Source organism: Pelophylax lessonae (genome assembly GCF_965119305.1).
Source record: "Pelophylax lessonae genome assembly, chromosome: 2".
Classification (NCBI taxonomy): Eukaryota; Metazoa; Chordata; class Amphibia; order Anura; family Ranidae; genus Pelophylax; species Pelophylax lessonae.
The window spans coordinates 731,081,073-731,100,172 of record NC_138769.1 but is presented as its reverse complement, the minus strand read 5'-3'; the positions used below and the strand labels follow the sequence as shown (position 1 = coordinate 731,100,172).

The 19,100-nt window shown below is 42.6% G+C and overlaps 1 protein-coding gene across 1 annotated transcript in view; it reads left to right on the top strand.

Moving 5' to 3' along the window:
* Nucleotides 1–5,541: 5,541 nt before the first annotated feature.
* The window catches only part of LOC309547052 (FH2 domain-containing protein 1-like), an 80,897-nt gene continuing 67,338 nt past the window's right edge, over nucleotides 5,542–19,100 (top strand). Inside the window, exon 1 of the mRNA XM_082246838.1 lies at nucleotides 5,542–5,738. The gene's annotated coding sequence lies outside the window, so the exon portion shown is untranslated. The remainder of the gene's footprint in view (nucleotides 5,739–19,100) is intronic.

Sequence of the window (19,100 nt, the reverse complement as noted above, 5' to 3'; positions counted from 1 at the left end):
CCCATAATGACAACATGAAAGAAGTTTGTTTGAAATCTTTACAAATTATTTAAAAATGAAAAAATCCATGTACATAGGTATTCACAGCCTTTGCCATGACACTCAAAATTGAGCTCAGGTGCATCCTGTTTCCACTGATCATCCTTGAGACGTTTCTACAATTTGATTCCGTTTATTGGACATGATTTGGAAAGGTACACACCTGTCTATATAAAGGTCCCACAGTTAACAGTGCATGTCAGAGCACAAACCAAGTCATGAAGTTCAAGGAATTGTCTGTAGACCTCAAAGACAGGATTGTATCTCGGCACAGTTCTGGGGAAGGGTACAGAAAAATTTCTGCAGCATTGAAGGTCCCAATGAGCACAGTGGCCTCCATCAGCCGTGGATGGAAGAAGTTTGGAACCATCAGTACTCTTCCAAGAGCAAGCCGTCTGGCCAAACTGAGTGATCGGGGGAGAAGGGCCTTAGTCAGGGAGGTGACCAAGACCTCGATGGTCAGTCTGACAGAGCTCCAGTGTTTCTCTGTAGAGAGAGGAGAATCTTTCAGAAGAACAACCATTTCTACAGCACTCCACCAATCAGGCCTGTATGGTAGGGTATCCAGGCGGAAGTCACTCCTCAGTAAAAGGCACATGACAGCCCAACTGGAGAGGGACTCCTAGACCATGAGAAACAAAATTCTCTGGTCTGATAAAACAAAAATTGAACTCTTTGACCTGAATGGCAAGCTTCATGTCTGGAGGAAACCAGGCACCACTCATCACCTGGCCAATACCATGCCTACAGTGAAGCATGGTGGTAACAGCATCATGCTCTGGGGATGTTCTTCTGTGGCAGGAACTGGGAAACTAATCAGGATCGAGGGAAAGATGAATGGAGCAATGTACAGAGACATCCTTGATGAAAACCTGTTCCAGAGCGCTCTGGACCTCAGACTGCGGTGAAGGTTTATCTTCCAACAGGACAATGATAGCCAAGATAACAAAGGAGTGGCTACAGGACAACTCTGTGAATGTCCTTGAGTGGCCCAGGCAGAGCCCAGACTTGAACCCGATTGAACATCGCTGGCGAGATCTGAATATGTCTGTGCACTGACGCTCCTCGTCTAACCGGATGGGGCTTGAGAGGTCCTGCAAAGAAGAATGGCAGAACCTGCCCAAAAAATAGGTGTGCCAAGTTTGTAGCATCATACTCAAAAAGACTTGAGGCTGTAATTGGTACCAAAGATGCGTCAACAAAGTAGTGAGCAAAGTCTGTGAATACTTATGTAGATGTGATTTTTGTTTTGTTTTTTTATTTTCATTAAATTTGCAAAGATTTTAAACAAACTTCTTTTGCATTGTCATTATGGGGTATTGTTTGCAACATTTTGGAGGAAAATAATGAATTTAATCCATTTCTGAAGAAGGCTGTAACATAACAAAATGTGGAAAAGGAGGAGAAGCGCAGTGAATACTTTCCAGAAGCACTGTATGTGCTAATATATCTATATGGTGGACATATGTTTCTGAAACATTCACACCTCTGACTCTCCTTTAATAGGAGAATAATATAACCCCACAAGCTATGGTTAAGTGGGCCAAAAGGAACCTAAAAGCCCTCAACTGGACCAGCGCCAATCAAATAAAGCCTCCTTCTATGAAAATACTTTGTGCTTTGGATGTTTGTTACAAAATTACAGCTGTAAGAAGCTATGGTGTGTTACTGTGTGTTCCTGTGGCCATTTAAAGGGACATCTCTTGGAATGACAAGGGGCCAGAGGTGCCCATGGACATTCCATGGAAGAAGCATTAGAAGAAAATGGTTTATGGAGCACCTGGCACTAGCTGAGATACAATCAATAAGGGTAGGGGAGATTGTTCAATTGGTCTGTTTTCCCTTGATCTAGCCGGTCCTTGGGGTATCTGTCTTCCCTACCTCTTAGCATATGCCTAATAAAAAACCTCAGAAAGAAGAATATAGTTCAATAACAAAAAATGGAGAAGAGAATAGTAAAGTTTGGTTATTGTGAGGTCTGGAGAGAGGAGTATAGGTAAGAGAGAGAGAGAGAGAGAGATGAGAAGATAAAGTATAGTTTAGAACCAGAATGTTGAAAAGAGGAAAATACAGAAGTTTAGGAATAGAGAGTTGAAGAGAGGGGAGTATAGTTTCATAATGGAGAAAGGTGGAGAGTTTAGTTATAGAAAGGTTAAAGGAAAGTTTAAAAGGAGAGAAGTATTGTTTAGTAATTGTGAGGACAAGAGAGAAGAGTATAGGTGAGAGAGAGATGTGAAAACAGAGTATAGTTTAGAACTAGAAATTTGAAGAAAGGAGTATAGTTTAGGAATAGAGATGTGAGAAGAGAAGAATAAAGTTTAGGAATAGCGAGAGGAGAGGAGGAATACTGTAGTTTAGGAATAGAGAGTGGCGAGGAGAGAGTGGATTTGTTTAGGAGTTGAGAGAGAGACAAGGAGAGGAGGATAGTTTAGTAACAGAGAGAGGCAAGGAAAGAGGGGGATAGTTTAGGAATAGAGAGGCGAGAAGAGAGGGGGATAGTTTAGGAATAGAGGTGAGCAGGGAGATGAATATTGTTTAAGAATAGAGAAGTGAGGAAAGTTTAGAAGTGAGGAGTATGGTTTAGTAATTGTGAGCAGAGAAAGAAACAAATCACCGCTCAAAGTCTATCAGCTGAACAAGGAAGATCCCGAGCAAACTGTGGCAATCCTAAGAAACTGGGTGCTCGCCAAGGTCCGCAACCCGGAAAGTCTATATGTTTTGTAGAAAGAAAGCGGCACCTCCAGTCATAGGAAACTTGAGTTTATTGTGAAATCAAAGGTCCAACACCGAACATGCGTACAAGACAAACTGGATCAGACGCGTTTCACACCATGTGCTTAATCATTGGAATGATTAAGCACATGGTGTGAAACGCGTCTGCTGATCCAGTTTGTCTTGTACGCATGTTCGGTGTTGGACCTTTGATTTCACAATAAACTCAAGTTTCAAGTTTCTTACAACTGGAGGTGCCGCTTTCTTTCTACAAAACATTAGTAATTGTGAGGTCAGGAAAGAAGAGAAAGTCAAAGAGTAAAGTTTAGGAATAGAGAGGCAAGGAGAGATGGGGGTAGTTTAGGAAAAGAGGCGAGGAGAGGGGGGATAGTTTAAAAAAAGAGGCGAGGAGAGAGGGGAGTCATTTAGGAAAAGAGAGGCGAGGAGAGAGGAGGGTAGTTTAGGAAAAGAGAGGGGGGTAGTTTAGGAAAAGAGAGGCGAGGAAAGAGGGGGATGGTTTAGGAATAGAGAGGTGAGGAGAGAGGAATATTATTTAAGAATAGAGAAGTGAAGAGAGTTTAGAAAAGAGGAGTATATTTTAGGAATTGTGAGGTCAGGAAAGAAGAGAAAGTCAAGGAGTAAAGTTTAGAAATAGAGAGGTGAGGGGAGTATAATTTGGTAATGCAGAGATGAGGGGAGAGGAGTATAGTACGGTAATGGAGAGGTGAGGGAGAGGAATACTGTATTTTCTTGCGTATAAGACTACTTTTGAACCTCAAAAAAATCCCCCAAAAATAAGGGGTCGTCTTATACGCCGAGTATAATATCTCCAAGGTAACCTAAGTATAAGTATTACCGGTAGATGTAATCTCTCAAGACGCTGGCTGTGTGGGAATCCTGTACCGGAATACCGTATGTACTGTAGCTTCGGCTACATACATTATACCTTGCTGAGCCAATCAGGGTGAGCGATGTATTCTATTATTGAATGCAAAGCATGCTTGGATTGGCGGAGTAACATCAGCCCGCCTCTCTGACTCTGCCAATCCGAGCAGGCTTTGCATTCAATAATAGAATAAATTGCTCACTGGGATTGGCTCAGCGTGGTATACTGTATGTAGCCGAAGCTACGGTTCATTCGGTATACCGGTACAGGATTCCCACACAGCCAGCATCTTGAGATTACATCTACTGGTAATACTTATAAATTAGGGTACCTTGGAGATATTATGAGAGATTACATGTATTACAGTACTAGGGGTACCTTGGAGATCTATGAGAAATCTGATGTTTTTCAATGGTGTTGCCTTGCTTCGGAAGGGGGGTAGTCCTATACGGCGAGTATAGCCCAAAACCTATGTTTTAACTTGAAAATTAGGGGGGGTCGTCTTATACGCCCAGTCATCTTATACGCCGGAAAATACGGTAAATAAGTGATATGAGAGGAGCATTGTCTAGTAATAGAGAGATGATGAGAAAGGAGCACAGTTTTTGTAACAGAGATGTCATGTGAGAAGAGTGTAGTTTAGTAACAGAGAAGCAAGAGGAGAAAAAGTATTGTTTAGTAATAGATAGGTGAAGAGAAAGTAGTAAAGTTTAATAAAAGAGCTGAGGGGAGAGGAATATAATTCAGTAACAGATCAGCAATGAGAAAGTAGTATAGTATAGTAACAGAGAGGAGAAGAAAGGAGTACAGTTTAGTAGAAGAGATAGGAGAGGAGTAATAGATCAGTGATGAGAGAGGAGTATAGTTTAGTAATAGAGAGATTGCATTGTCATAGTTCACTAGTAAAGTAGGAATAAAGAGGTTTATAATTTGGCAATACTTGTAAAACTCGTTATACAGAGAGATAATTAGTATTAATAAGTTAGCCACCCACAGATATGTATTATGCAGGATAAAAAGAGTATTTTGGGGTGGGGGAAAAGATAATGTATGTGAGACAGTTATAAGTGAGGAGACTGTGGTATGACAGGCTTAACAAGCTGTATATAAATATAGATTATTAGTGTAAGAAGAGCCGCCCACTTCTACAGGAGGGACCGGTCTGACTGTGACACATTGCATCCCTGACACTCTATTCTGTATAGAGATACTTCCAGAGAACGCTTCTTCCTACAGAGAGAGAGAGCATCCCTACATCCCTCTAACTTTACTCTGGAGAAAATTCCTGCAAGAGACATGTCCAACCATTTTCATTCATTAGAGTGACTTCAAGAGAGAGCCTCCATGCATCCAAGTTCTCCAGTGCGAGTCTAAAATACGGCATCCATCATATCAGCTTCATTCTAGAGAGAGTGTCTAAGATACATCTGTGCTGTATCTATCCAATCCATAATATGAAAGAGTCTCCATCCATCAACTAATGAGAGAAACTCTAGAAGACAATTTCTTTCTGTCCAGCTCAATTCTATAAAGCAGGACTACAAGAGACAGCAGCTTTTTTTTGTCTAAAGAGACTCTGAGAGACAACCTTCATTCATCCATCTTCAATTTGTGGAGGGGCTGCATGACTTCCTCCGTCCTTTAGTTTAAAGGTCCAACTGAGAACTTCATGTGCGATCTTGGTTGGATGTACAATGGAAATGTGGTACACTTTATAATAATAGTCTGGTGTTCTAGTTACAGTGGATAGAAGAAGAGCCTCTGGCATGAGATATCATACCCTTTAGGAGTGGTTACATTGTATAACGACGTCCTGGAGACAGACACCAGAAAAAGCATTAGCGATTAATCAAGGAGAACACAAATTAACCGGTCACCAAGAAACAACCCAGTCAAGACATTCTTATAAATACATGATGCAGTTTCTGTGTAGTAAGTCACCCTACTCTATATGCATGGCTTACCTATAGACATTTGGTGAACACCTTCATCTGCCTAGCCGTTTACCATCGATGAAGAATTTAGTCCAGATTAAATTTGTGAAGCACAAAAGGGACGCCCATTCTACAAGAGAGTTTTCTCAGACAGTCAAGGTTGATGGGTGAGTACACAAAAAATGTAGACATCAAGTTTCAGTGGTAGTGGTGTGGCAATGTTATTAGAGTCAAATCAGAATTTCTAATCGTCAATATATCTGGGAATTTTTGTAGCAGCATTTGATCTATTAGAGTTTTGTTTGTCAAAAAAATGGATACCGTGAAATGTATGCCATCATCCCCAAGAAACTAGGACAAAAAACAAGGGGTAGTAGGGGCCAAGAGAGGACCCAAGAAAGTTGGACTATACCGGCATAACTGGTGGTTGCAGGAATACAAATACAATACTCATGTTTAATATGAAATATTTGTTTATAATGATTGTAATTTTTGTATTTTCACTATATTCTCTTTAGTGCAGTACCTTTTTGGTCTTGGCAATGCCCTGATGAAGCAATGAATGTGAAACGCGTCAGCTTATCCAGGGACCAATAGTCTGCAAAATATATATTAGGATCCAGTAGTGTGGTATTTTGGTACACAGTTATCATACACACACGGACCGGTATATCTTTTATGTACTGTATGTCTTGTTGTCATGTTTTTTATTCTTTTGCAATAAAAAGAATATATTTTTTTTATACATATATGAGTGTTGTATTTGTATTCCTGCAACCACCAGTTATGCCGGTATAGTCCCGCTTTCTTGGGTACTCTCTTAGCCCCTACTACCCCTTGTTTTTTGTCCCTTTTATTTGTTTGTGATTATTATTATTATTATTTTTTTTATGTGAATAGCAGCAAGTTATTCAGTGTTATGGAATGCAATCTTGTGTATTTTCAAAGTTGTGTATCTTGAGCCACTTAATCTTGGCCAGGATAAGAGCCTGTGAAAAACACTTTTGTTCATGTCAAACGGGTTTTGCGTTCCTATTCAAGTCTATAGGAAGGCAAAATTTGCTCGAAATAGGTCAAGCAGAGGTTGGGAGGAGGTCAACTGGAGGTAAAATTCACCTGTCGAATTATGGATGATCTCAGAAACAAAGTGATGCCATCAACACATGCCTAAAGCCGTAGACACAGGCCCTAAAATTATTGACAAATCTCAGATTGGATTTTCAAGGTGCCATTCTTAACCCCAAAAAAGCGAATATTTGGTTAATTTAAAATACAAAGATCATTTTATTAATTTGCAAAAACTCCTTAGACATATCTATATCCATAAAAAATATTTCAGTGCAGTTACATATTGCATGTAGGAGGCTCCCTAAAAAAGGCGCTCATTCTGTTAAGCCATAGCCCATAGATATACATATAGAAAATGATGTTCAATGTACATGTGTTAGTATAATAACTAGATTTAGTCCAGACTGTAGAAAACAATTAGGCGCTGGTCTCTATGGGTTTCACTGTTAACTGGCTTTCTCAGGAGACCATATAACCAAGATTTGGGGACGCTAAATCCACATTGGTAAGAAGCACCTGGTAGTCTTATGGCGCTTTTCCACTGCATGGAACCGAACGGTTCGGCTCACTTTTGTGCTTTTCCACTGCTGGTACCGCATGGTACGGTGTTGGAACGGTTCGGAACGGTACGGCGGCGCTTTTCCACTACATGGAACCGAACGGTACGGCTCGCTTAAACAGTACCACCTTAGTTGTGGTTCCAACAGGGCCGTACTGGTATCATATCCCACAATCCTTTGCATGCAGCCTTGACTGTTTGTCACTACTAGCCACTGATTGGTCAGAGAATCATTGTTATCCCACCCACTTACTTTAGTACTACTTTAGTGGAAAAGCAAACCATACCAAACTGTACCAAACCGTTCCAACACCGTACCATGCGGTACCATGCAGTGGAAACCCAAACAGGGCCAAGCAGGGCCGAGCCGCTACTTGCAGTGGAAAAGTGCCATTAGAGAATGGAATGGGCATGTAGTAAATATGGCAAGTAGGAATGCAAAACACTGTTCCATCAGATAGAGATTGTACAAGACGTATCTTAATAAGTAAACCATCCTCACACAAAGGCCAAAAGCCAAGTAGCACAGAGTATACTTGCAATATTTTGAAATAGGTTAGCCAATCCAACAGCAGCCTCCACGACCAGCTGCCTTTTTTTTTTTTTTGCTCTTCTCACATGTATATGAATGTGGTGCCATGTCAGTGAATTGTGCTTCCCGTTTTTGTATCTCTCATATATTGAGTAACATCATCTCAGGGTGAAGGTAAATGTCTCACCAACATGGAGATGCCCATGGACAACACACCGGACAGGATGCCAGCTGTAATCTGCTATCAATATTCTGTCATTCTCAATTCTCTGCCTGGTTTTCTTTTTCTATAAAGTATATGAAGACTATGTGCTGACACACCACACAGCTATACTGAGTAACTTGTATTAATTCCCTTTGCTGAGGTTCTACTTTGATGTTGTGTTTTATTAATCTTCTATATAGCATCATTGTCTCCTGTGTCATTGTGTACACATGTAAACCCTAACAATTAACTTTCCTTACTTGATCCCTCTCGGTTTGGTTTTAAATATCACATTTTGTTATATTCGTTCTATAAGTGCAAAAAAAAGAATACCTATTGCTGCTGCCAGAGTTATTGTGAGCTAATAACTGCTTGTGTTCTCTATCTCTGTTGATTGTTATCAGGTATGTTGTTCCGAGTTCTCTCTGTGGACTACTCCCTTGTTTTATAAAGATGTGGTGTTTTGTAATCCAGTCCTAGGTTGATGCTGCTCTTCCGCAGATACAGTGCAGTGAAAGAGTTGTCACCTTTAGAAAATAAGATTTTCCTGGCAGGATCACCAGGTGAAAATAGAGGTCCCCCCACCATGGAGGTTTGTTCTTTCTATTGGCACTTTTCCACTGCAAGTACCGGCTCGGCTCTACTCGGCCCTGCTTGGCCCGGTTTGCTTTTCCACTGCTGGCACCGCAGGGTACGGTGTTGGAACGGTTCGGTACGGTATGGTTTGCTTTTCCACTAAAGTAGTACTAAAGTTAAGTGGGTGGGATAACTACGGGGAAGGGTGGGATTCTCTGACCAATCAGTGGCTAGTAGTGACTGCATGCAAAGGATTGTGGGATATGGTACCGGGTATGGTACCTGTTGGAACCACAATCGAGGTAGTACTGTTTTTGAGAGCCGTACCGTTCGGTTCCATGCAGTGGAAAAGCGCCGCCGTACCGTACCGTACCGTACCATTCCTATACCATGCAGTACCAGCAGTGGAAAAGCACAAAAGCGAGCCGAACCGTTCGGTTCCATGCAGTGGAAAAGCGCCAATATTTGTGCTAGGGACCATTGTCCCCAAGACAGTGGGAGATAGGAAATCCTAAATTTTAGATTTGTCATCATGAGAGCAAAAGGTGAGGGGGAAATTTTCCAATGGGGCCAAATGTTCTGGTGTCACCTGTTAAAGAGTAGAATTCACTTCACTTTGGGGAGATTTTCTGTTATTAAAGTGGTAAGAAACGTTGTACTAGCACTTGTACCTACAGGCAAGCCTATATTAAGGCTTACCTGTAGGTACTGTGAATATCTCCTATACTTGCACAGTTTAGGAAATATTCAGAGTGCATGCAGCCAATGACATTACAGCCCGTGCCAGAAATGGCGGCTCCCAGCGCACATGAGTGGGAATGATGTCACCATGCCCCCGGCCACCTTTGGAGCCAGAGGCCACAAACCTGCAAGGAAAACCGGGGAAAGATGGAGGGGTTCGTTCTCAGGTAAGTCTATCATAATGTGCTAGTATTATGTGCTAGTATTATGTGCTAGTATTTTAATCACCTGCCGTTTGTTTACAACTGCTTTAATGTTGGCCATACACTAGAAGAATTCTATTCAAAATTTACAATTTTTGTTTCAAGAACATTTGTTCAATTTTCTATCCATCAGTTGAGTCAAATCGATGTTTGTTTTTGACCATAGTGATGAGAAAATTAGGAGTAGGATGGAAAATTTTGGCCTGACAAAATTTCTAGCAGTGAATGTGGTTTTCATTTAGGAAAGTCCATTGATTTCAAATGGAATGTTAAAAAGCAAAAAGGACATTTGGAAGTACAGTATTTATCAGCGTATAACACGCACCTTAATTTTAAGAGCGAAGTTTCAGGAAAAAAAACGTAAAATTCTAAATAAAGAATTTTGATTCAAAATAAGGATCAGTGCCCTTCAATGCAGCCTCACCAGTGCCCTTCAATGCAGCCTCACCAGTGCCCATCATTGCAGCCTCACCAGTGCCCATCATTGCAGCCTCACCAGTGCCCATCATTGCAGCCTCACCAGTGCCCATCAGTGCAGCCTCACCAGTTCCCATCAGTGCAGCCTCACCAGTTCCCATCATTGCAGCCTCGCTATTGCCCATCATTGCAGCCTCACCAGTGCCCATCAATGCAGCCTCACCAGTGCCCATCATTGCAGCCTCACCAGTGCCCATCAGTGCAGCCTCACCAGTTCCCATCAGTGCAGCCTCACCAGTTCCCATCATTGCAGCCTCGCTATTGCCCATCATTGCAGCCTCACCAGTGCCCATCAATGCAGCCTCACCAGTGCCCATCAATGCAGCCTCACCAGTGCCCATCAATGCAGCCTCACCAGTGCCCATCAATGCAGCCTGATCAGTGCCCATCAACGCAGCCTCACCAGTGGCCATCTGCAGCCTCACCATTGCATGAAGATTAAAGCCACCGGATTAAATAGTGCCAGGATCTCCTGCTTACTCCGTGGCCGCTATTATGCCAAGTCCTGCCTCCTGGATCGGGTCCTATGATAGACAGCACATGTCCTGGCGTTGGACCAGTGTGCTGTCTATCATAGGAGCTGGTCCAGGAGGCAGGACTTCGTAAAACAGCGCCCCCCGAGTAATAAGCGGGAGATCCCCGCTCTGTGTAGTCTGGCGGCACCCCCCCCCCCCTCCAAGGCATATATCGGTGTATAACACGCACACATTATTTGCACTCTGTTTTCAGGGAGAAAAAGTGTGTGTTATATGCCGATAAATATGGCACTTTTAAACTATATTTGTCAAGTCATTAAATGTACTTAGGATGTTCATACAAAAGTTTGTTCAAAAATCTACTAGTGTATGGCCAGCTTTACTTTTGTGTCTTTAAGCCGGAAGTGAAGGGAAATCTCCCTATTGCCACAGACAGGGGTCTATTCCCACTGAGAGAGAGACAGTTTAGGAGATGAGAGGACCCTGAGACTGCATGGAGACACAGGTGTCGCAGAGGTGCATAGAATACACTGGGGTCACTAGATGACACCAGATGCAATGTTAGCTTGGGGGGTCGCTGGGTAACACAGGATGCTCTGTAGTCACTGGGTACACAGGATGCTTTAGAGTCATTAGGTGGCACAAGATACTCTGTGGTCACAGGGAGTACATAATGCTCTGAGGTCACTGAGTGGCACAAAATTCTGAGGGGTTACTGGGAACACAGGATGTCCTGGAGTCACTAGGAATGAAGGCTGGTGCCTGGCATGGAGGATACGAGGAACAAAGAGACAGGTAAGGATTAAACATCAGGGGGCCTAACTTAAGCAAATTGACGCATTGCTGGAACACAACGCCAAGTGCCACTTCTAAATTTGAATTTGCACCAATCAAGAGTGCTGTCTTCTGATTGACCACAGCACTGATTAGAGTTGCAATCCTCTGATTGGCCCGTGCTCTGGGTGAACCCCTGCACGTCGAAGAGAGGACAAGGTGCTGAACTGGGAAAGAGCGCGACACCTAGCAAGGCACAGATAGCAAAAACTGACCTGGTAGGGGTTTTAACCCTTCCATACTCTACGACACCAGCCTTTTTCAACCAGATTGCCTTCAGGATTCTTTAGGGATGCCCTGGCAAATCCTCAAAATTGCCCCAAAATTGTATACAAGCCGTTGGGTGTATAAAGCCTGCCTTTTAGTTACATAAAGCCACAGGTTTTAATTTTGCACCATTACAACCTTCCAGGCATCAGCGTTCTAATAAGCAATGAAGTCAGCAGAAGATAAGGAGGACGTCAAATACCTGCACACCACCCTCCCCTGCCCCTCTGTCAGAACTGGGGTCACATTAGCTGAGAGATGGAGGGAAACTGAAGGAGATGAGAAACATTGGCGTACCAGTCAGTACCAGTGTCCAAAGGTGTATTTGCTTTGGAAGAATGCGTTACCTGTAAAATTTGGTATCCCGTATGTGGATGTTATGTAAAACGGTTGATTTCCTTTTTTCACATTTTCGAATAGGGTGCCTTAAAATTTTGCATAATTCTAAAGGGTTCCTTGACCGAACAAAGGTTGAGAAACACTGCTTTATGCCAAAGTAATAAAAATAAGTTTTGGCTACACATACACTTCTGGAAATTTCTTCAGTGGCCAAGAAAATGTATGCTTTTAATACACCATATGTGGAGAGGTACAATGACCTCTATAACAGATCTAAAGATTACAATAAAATGACAAAAGGGTTATAGAAAGATGATCTGGGAATAAAAGGATGAAGGTGGAGTTTTCCTTTAAGTAGCTGGTATATGAGTGACAGCGAGGGGGAGTGTATGCCGGTTACGGGGGGGACAGCCAGGTGTCACCCACTTATCGATTTTGTCAGAATAGCACATGAAACCTTCATCACACCCATGTTGTCCTGAAATTAGGGTTTACAGCCAAATACATGACTGACAGCCGAGCTAAATCACAGCTTCCGGAACATTCTACAAAGTGCTTATTAAATGTTTCATCAGAAGTTTATTGGTGTTGATGACTCATTGCCGTAACTATTCATAAACTGGGAACTGCAGAGGATTACAGGCGTGATAAATATTTCTATTTGTCTTTAGACTTATAAAATACCCTACATATAATATCATATATACAATATCCTATATACAAAATACCTGTATATAATATCATTGGAAGGAGGTGAAGAGAAATCTCTAATGAAGACAGCAAAAAAAAAGCAAATCTTCACACCCTCCAACCTATTTTTAATGCCATTGTATCCCTGTTACAGATTTCTCCCCTCACTTCCCATCTTGGTGTCAACGACAACTCAGATAACAAGGGATAGCATTGTTATAACCGTGGTGGCCCCAGAGTTCTTATACAGCTTAAACTCCATGTTCAGCTATGGTGTAGCTAACAGGGTGCCATGGCACTAATGTCAGTGGGGTATAACTGACTGAGTACAATGGTAGTATTTTCAGTGGGGTAAAACTGACTGGGTACAATTGCTGTATTGTCAGTGGGGTATAACTGACTGCAAACCATGGTAGTATTGTCCGTGGGGTATAACTGACTGCAAACCATGGTAGTATTGTCAGTGGGGTATAACTCACTGCGTACGATTGTAGTATTGTAAGTGGGGAATAACTGACCAAGTATGATGGTAGTATTGTCAGTGGGGTATAACTGACTGGGTACAATTGCTGTATTGTCAGTGGGGTATAACTGACTGAGTACGATGGTAGTAATGTCAGTGGGGTATAACTTAGTACAAATGGAAGTATTGTCAGTGGGGTATAACTTACTGAGTATGATGGTAGTATTGTCAGTGGGGTATAACTGCATACGATGGTAGTATTGTCAGTAGGGTATAGCGGAGTACAATGGAAGTATAACTGACTGAGTACAATGGTAGTATTTTCAGTGGGGTAAAACTGACTGGGTACAATTGCTGTATTGTCAGTGGGTTATAACTGACTGCAAACCATGGTAGTATTGTCAGTGGGGTATAACTGACTGCAAACCATGGTAGTATTGTCAGTGGGGTATAACTCACTGCGTACGATTGTAGTATTGTAAGTGGGGAATAACTGACCAAGTATGATGGTAGTATTGTCAGTGGGGTATAACTGACTGGGTACAATTGCTGTATTGTCAGTGGGGTATAACTGACTGAGTACGATGGTAGTAATGTCAGTGGGGTATAACTTAGTACAAATGGAAGTATTGTCAGTGGGGTATAACTTACTGAGTATGATGGTAGTATTGTCAGTGGGGTATAACTGCATACGATGGTAGTATTGTCAGTAGGGTATAGCGGAGTACAATGGAAGTATAGCTGACTGAGTACAATGGTAGTATTTTCAGTGGGGTAAAACTGACTGGGTACAATTGCTGTATTGTCAGTGGGTTATAACTGACTGCAAACCATGGTAGTATTGTCAGTGGGGTATAACTGACTGCAAACCATGGTAGTATTGTCAGTGAGGTATAACTCACTGCGTACGATTGTAGTATTGTCAGTGGGGAATAACTGACCAAGTATGATGGTAGTATTGTCAGTGGGGTATAACTGACTGGGTACAATTGCTGTATTGTCAGTGGGGTATAACTGACTGAGTATGATGGTAGTAATGTCAGTGGGGTATAACTTAGTACAATGGAAGTATTGTCAGTGGGGTATAACTTACTGAGTATGATGGTAGTATTGTCAGTGGGGTATAACTGCATACGATGGTAGTATTGTCAGTGGGGTATAGCTGAGTACAATGGAAGTATAACTGACTGAGTACAATGGTAGTATTGTCAGTGGGGAATAACTCACTGCATACGATGGTAGTATTGTCAGTGGGGTATAACTCACTGCATACAATGGTAGTATTGTCAGTGGGATATAACTCATTGAGTACAATTGCTGTATTGTCAGTGGGGTGTAACTGACTCCATACAACGGTAATATTGTCAGTGGGGTATAACTGAGTATGATAATAGTATTGTCAGTGGGGTATAACTGATGGAAAAACCAGAGTTAGACTTACCGGTAACTCTGTTTCTAGGAGTCGTCCAGGACAGCACAGGAGATATAGGCTCCACCTCCGGAGACAGGAAACACAAAGGATCAGGTTAATAAAGGGGCGGACACCCACCATCTTCCCCAGTCTTTATCCGAGAACTCCCCGGACATGGCATCTGCAATAAGACAAAAAACATGGTTATAACAGCATTATAGGGAGGGAACCCCTGCTGTCCTGGACGACTCCTAGAAACAGAGTTACCGGTAAGTCTAACTCTGGTTTTTCTCTAGTCGTCTGTCCAGGACAGCACAGGAGAGATCAACGAGAACTTACCAGATTAAGGTGGGACTACCGCCTGGAGGACCTTCCTTCCAAACGCTTGATCTTGCGCAGAGAGAAGGTCCAGTCTGTAGTGCTTGATAAATGTCGAGAAGCTAGACCAGGTGGCTGCTTTGCAAATTTGTTCTGGTGTCGCCCCTGCCCGCTCCGCCCAAGAAGCAGATAACGCCCTCGTGGAGTGGGCCAACAGAGAAAAAGGGCACTCTTTGTCTAAACTTCTATAAGCTTCTACTATCGCCTGTTTAATCCATCTGGCTATAGTATTTTTTGAAGCCTGCTGCCCCTTATTTTTCCCTGAATGCACTACAAATAAAGCATTGGATTTTCTAAAGCTCTTAGACAACTCTAGATAGCTTAATACACAGGCCCTGACATCTAAAAGATGAAACTCTGCTTCCCTTGGATTTGGAAGGGGAGGAACAGAAGGATGGTAACACCATTTCTTGGGCCCTGTGGAACCTGGAAGCCACTTTAGGTAGGAATCCTGGATCTGTACGTACCACCAACCTGTCTTCAAAAATTTAAATAAAATGTTCCCTAACTGAAAGCGCCTGAAGCTCACTTATGCGCCTGGCTGTAGAAATTGCTACCAGAAAGGCTGTCTTAAGGGTAATATACTTTAACGACAGGTCTACGCCCTGTGAAAGTTTTATCCAACCCTGTAGTACTATTGACAAGTTCCATTTAGGAAGAACCTTAAATGGAATTGGTCTCATTCTGGATAATCCCTTCAAGAACCTCACCACTAAAGGTTCTAAAGCCAGGGCTTTTTCCAGAAACACTGATAATGCCGCTTCCCGCCCTTGTCTGCACCTTCCTGCAGAAATTCAAGAATGGCTGGAACACCGACCTCCCGGTTATCGGTTTTTAGCCAAGAACAAAAAATTTTCCAATACTTAAAATAAATTGCCTGGGTGACCTTCTTTCTACTAGAAAGAACTGTGCGGATCACTGGGGAAGATGGTGGGTGTCCGCCCCTTTATTCACTAGATCCTTTGTGTTTCCTGTCTCCGGAGGTGGAGCCTATATCTCCTGTGCTGTCCTGGACAGACGACTGGAGAAAACCATGGTAGTATTGTCAGTGGGGTATAACTGACTGCATACGATGGTAGTGGTCAGTGGGGTATAACTGACTGCATACGATGGTAGTGGTCAGTGGGGTATAACTAACTGCATACGATGGTAGTGGTCAGTGGGGTATAACTAACTGCGTACGATGGTACTATGGTCAGCAGGGATATAACTGACTGCGTACGATAGTTCTATTGTCAGCAGGGGTATACCTGATGGGGTACAATGTTCCTGTTGTCAGTAGGGGTATAACTGACAAGGTGCAGTGATGCTATTGTCAGCAGCAATATAACTAATAAGGTACAATGTTACTATTCTCAATGAGGGTATATCTAATGGGATACAATGCACTATTGCCAGCAGTGGTATAACTAACAAGGTGAAGTGTTACTATTCTAAGAGAGTAACCTAAAGACCGTGTCCATATTAAGCCAGCGATGTCATCAGCATCCCTTTGTTATATGCCTGTGGGGCAGGGACTTCCCAGGGCGGCAGCCAGCTATCGTGACAAGTTCCCGCTGGTTTGGGCCAAACAGTAGCTCATTACTACTGCAGACTAGGGTTTTGTCCTCTGATTGCTTTTTATAGTCACTGCTCCCAAAGTTTAGGTCCTCTCCAAAACCCATCAGATTTTTTTGCCATCTGTGACCTATGAAGAAGCTTGCTCTTTGCTTCTTGTCCTGTAGACACGGGACAGGAGGAATTGATAGGAAGTCTATCCAAAGTAAGAGAAATCCCATCTTAGACAGTACTAGTGGGAACAATTGTGCTCAGTGGGAGATTTCCCTGTCTCAACCCATTGTGGTGACAACTCTAAATGTTTGAGCCCCATTCACAATGGTCACCAGGACAAATAGAGAAGGGGCATAAACAGGGGCTCCAACCTGCCACCATTGTATCCAAAGAGATTATAGTAACGCTGTTCTGTTTCTTTAAAATCACCTCTGTGGCTTTGATATAACTGGAGCTCAGCTAATGAGAAGATCAAACTAAATAGTTGCAATGTGATTTCCATGTAGTCTCCTTGGCGGTGACGGTGAGTGACTGATGCACGCACCGGCACCGCCCCCAACGAGGTCAGCAGGGATGTCCTGAATCATGATTGGTCCAGGCTGGAGTCTGGACCAATCACATCCAGGACATCACAAAAGTGGGGAGTGTCGGAGCGCAGTGCTCTGCGCCCAGGTGACCCCCTAGAAGGCCGCCAAGCGGCGCCTCTGCCGGGTGGAAACCCCCCCCCCCCATAGCCACCAGTGAGTCCGGCGCCCCTAGTGGGCTAAAAAATTCTTTTTTTTTTTTTAATCTTTTTTTTTTGGGGGGGGGGGGGGGGGCGCCACTGCTCCTTGGGGTTGATTTACTAAAAACAGAGCACTTTGTAAGTGCAGTTGCTCCAGAGCTACGTAAATGAGGGGAAGCTTTGCTGACTTCCATCATTCAATCATGTGCAAGCAAAAGGCGGTTTGTGTTTTTTTATTTTCCTTACATGTGATTGGGTAATTCTATGCAAAGTGAAGCTTTACCTCATTTACTAAGCTCCGAAGCAACTGCACTTGCAAAGTGCACAGTCTATTTGACTTTAGTAAATCCACCCCCCTTCTGTGGAAATGTTTTATTTGTGGCGCAGAGCACCACATAGAACACCAGGCTATGACAGTAAATGATGCTGGACACCAGGGATGAGCAAATCTGGCCATGTTCAGCTCAAGCTAGATTTGACAAACCCAGCTGGAAATCCACAAACCTAAACTTAGCAGCGAACCTTATCAAAGTCTGTAGGAGCTGCACCTTGTTTTTTTTTTTTCTGCCAATTTTAAGGTTAAAAAGCAAGCTATTGTTAAAAAAGTTGCAAAGAAAAAGGAGATTGGGACTTTACATGAGAGACATAAATGGGTTGGCAGGGAAAATGTCAGCAGCATTTATTGATACATGTAAATAAAACATACATGGCAGATCAAAAATGATAACATCAAATAATACAATACAGGTGAACACTCCCCAAATCCAATGAATGATGTCCAACAAAGCTAATTTCCAATAATATAGAGTAATAAACATATGCAGGATATAACAGAACTTGAAGTTCCAAGTAATGGAGTAATTCAAAATTTTACAAACATCATTGACTCAACGCGTTTTGTGGACCCAAATCGCCACTTCGTCAGGAGTAGATGTGTGTATTTTAGTAATCTACCGTGTTTCCCTGAAAATAAGACCTAGCGTGATTTTTGGGGATGGTTGCAATATAAGCCCTAGTTAAAATCCTTGTAAAAACATGTAATCCGTTTTGTAAAAAGATTATATAATGTGCATTGTGTCTGTTTGTAACTTTATTGGGGAAAATACCTTATTTACTGCGCCGCTGGGCGCTCAAGTGACCAGCGGGAGATCTTCTCCTCTCCTCCCAGCTGATGTCAGTGGCTCCTCCCTCTGCAGTGCTCAGAGCAGGGCTGATGTAAGCTAGGATCTCGACCCCTCCCTCTGCAGTATTCGGAGCAGAAAGGAAGAGCCCTGACGGCTCATGTGAGCGCCCAGTCACGCTGTAAATAAGGTATTTTTCACAATAAAGTTACAAATGGAGACTGAGGCCCCGTTCACATACAAGAGACGCTACTTCCCGGGGCGACCTCCGAGGTCGCGGTGCGAGCAGCGCGCCGCGACCTCGGAGCGGCCGGCACGGACTTCATAACATTGAAGTCTATGGCGGTCGCTCCAAAAGAAGCTCCGGACCCTTTTTCTAAGTCGGAGCGACTTGTGTCGCTCCTATTAGAACGGCGACCTATGAGGCGACCAGGTCGCCTCACAGGTCGCCTTAGTGTGAACGGGGACTCACTGGACATTATTTAATCTTTTTACAAAATAGATTACATAATTTTTTAATGACTTTAACCAAGGTTTATTTTTGGGATTACAGAATGTTATAATGCGGACTCCTGCGCTGACAGGGGAAGAGGAGAAGAGAAGACAGGGGACACAAAAACTTTAAAAAATATTTTATTGTTTTGTTCCAGGTTTTTTTAAAACCTAGAGAGGGGTAAATGACACAGCACAAGGACTGTGCTTTCTATCATGCTTCAAAGGATCAGGAGATATATATATATATCTATATATATATATATATATATATATATATATATATATATATATATTTTTTTTTTTATAGGGTTAGAACCACTTCAAGATCGTCCTTGTACATACCATAAATAAATAAAACATCCCCTGAAAATAAGCCCTAGTGTGTTTTTTGTAGCCAAAATTAATATAAGACCCGGTCT